Source organism: Ailuropoda melanoleuca, chromosome 5 (genome assembly GCF_002007445.2).
Source record: "Ailuropoda melanoleuca isolate Jingjing chromosome 5, ASM200744v2, whole genome shotgun sequence".
NCBI lineage: Eukaryota > Metazoa > Chordata > Mammalia > Carnivora > Ursidae > Ailuropoda > Ailuropoda melanoleuca.
The window spans coordinates 26162995-26165304 of NC_048222.1; positions in this window are offsets into that span (position 1 = coordinate 26162995).

Here is a 2310-nt window from a genome sequence, read left to right on the forward strand (position 1 = left end):
GGGAGGGCAGGGACCATGAGGGGGATTTCCTATAACCAAAGAGATGGTGTAATGTGCTGGAGTTTCTTTGGGATTAGAAATTGGGCTAATACTGCCCTTTGGCCATGTTCCTTCAAATTTCTTAGACAGCACACTCAAAGATAAAAATATTTATGCCAGGCACTTCACTTAGAATTCATCTTCTCCAAAACCCTCCAGAGTTTGTAATATTATTCTTATTTGGACTTCTAGATGGGTGAACTGAGGCTCAGGAAGCTAAAGGAAGTTAAAGGTAAAATATAAATTTGAACTCAAACCTGGGTGACTGCAGGTTCTGTTCCATAATGCGCATTGCACTGCACTGCAGTTCACAGCCCCTTATCATCTCCAGCTAGACAAATTGTGAAGTTGGCAAATCCTGAAAACCCTTGATCTTCAACAGCTCTGTGCCCCTAAGGTGCAGGCAGTTCTCAGGCTGTCCCCTAGTGGCCCCAGGGGTACCTACTGCAGTCCCTTAAAAAACACTTCCTCCCGCTCTCCACACTGGGGTGGGGCTCCTTTTTCCTCCTTAGAGTTCACTAAATCCACATTTCCTGATCTGTTTCTGTGTAAAGATAAGCAGGAAACAATCCCTGGGCCAGGAAACTCAAAGTTTAGTCAAGAGATGAGACAACCTTAAAATAGGTAGAAAACATAGAAAAGAATAATAAAAGCTTTGAGGGAGATGCAAATGGCTGAGGGAGATAATCATAGTAAATGTGCATGATGCTTTCTAGGATGAAAAGCACTAGTAAGTACACAGTAATAAATACCATCTTCAAAAGTCATGTACAGAGCACTTTACATTTGTTAATTCTAATCTTCACAAAAGTCCTCCAAAAAAGATACTATTGTTCCCGTTTTTGCAGTTGAGAAAATCAAATTACAGCCCAGAGAAACTGATGCTGGCCATGTAGCTAACAATGGGCAGAGCTGAAATTCAAACACATGTCTTTCTAGACCTCAAGTCAACCTGATTCCCATGATTTTGTACCATGATCTGCCACTCCATTTTAATTCCATTTTGTAGAGTTGGGTTCTCGGTGACCGCTCAGCTGCTAAGGGGAAGGTTTGGATTCAGGCTTAGATCTCCTGTCCCTAAGCCTGCTGTTCTTTCCTGAGACAGAGATGTTGGAGAGTGACCTGCAAAGGCCTGGTGAAAGTGTGCCTTTGAAAGGGTCTTAATAAAATTAAAGAGTATTTATTGGAGAAAAGGAAAAGAACATTCCAAAGGAGGGAACTACATGAGCTGCGGTAGGGGCAGGAAGAGTCAGGGCTTCTTTGGGGGTAGAGAGAAGATGGAATAGGGGGTACGTTAGAGCCAAACTGTGAATGGCTTTCAGCAATAGGGCATTTGTAATAGAGGGGTTGGAAAGCTTTTGCACATTCATAGCAATGATGTGATGAGAGCTGCAGTGGTGTGGAGTAGGGTGGGAGTGGAAAGAGACTGGGGACCAAAGAGAAGCCTGTTGGCCCAAGCCATTAGCTGGGCCCTGGTAGTAGACAAGGTGGAGAACAAGGTGTTGGAATGTGCTCTTGAACAAGAATAAAACAACAGTATTGGAAAGCACAAGAAGGTATTTCAAGAAGCATTCTAAGGGCAGAATCTATAGGACTTAACTGGTTTTCTGAAATTGAAGGGAAAATCCAGGGTAACTGAGTTTTCTAGCCTAGGTAACGGAGAGATGATGCACCATCCCATGGTGAATGGATAAGTCAGAGAAGATCTGGTCTGGATTTTTAAAAATTTTACTTTTGAGGCTGAGTGACAAAGGGAAAGCTGGGTGATATATTGTCAAATTAAGGAAGAGTGAGTGTTGAGTTCAAGAATGAGAACAGAGAGAGTTTTGGGTCATCTACAAGTAACAATGGTTGAAGCAGGGAGAATCAAGACGGCTGAGGTTCTCAAACTTTAATGTGCTCAAAAATCACCTGGAAGTCTTGGTACAGTTACCTGATACATGGTACATATTTAATAGATTTCCTTCCCTAGGAGAAAACGTTTGCATAGAGTCTTAAGGCATTGATCTAAAGAAATGAGCAGTATAGTAATTTCAGGAAATATGGATGATATCTTAGTTGCTGTTGCTTGATTATTTTAAATACACAGCCACTTATTACCTTTCAAATCATACCAGATAGGCCTTTGTTAGTCTGTTTACTATAATACTGATCCTAACCCTAAGTTATGTGGGCTGAGGTCTACACAGTCTCCATTGTCCAAGAGTTAAGAATGTGGACTTTGGATCTGTGAGGCTTGGGTTTGCACTTTGCTACCTGCAAAATATAATC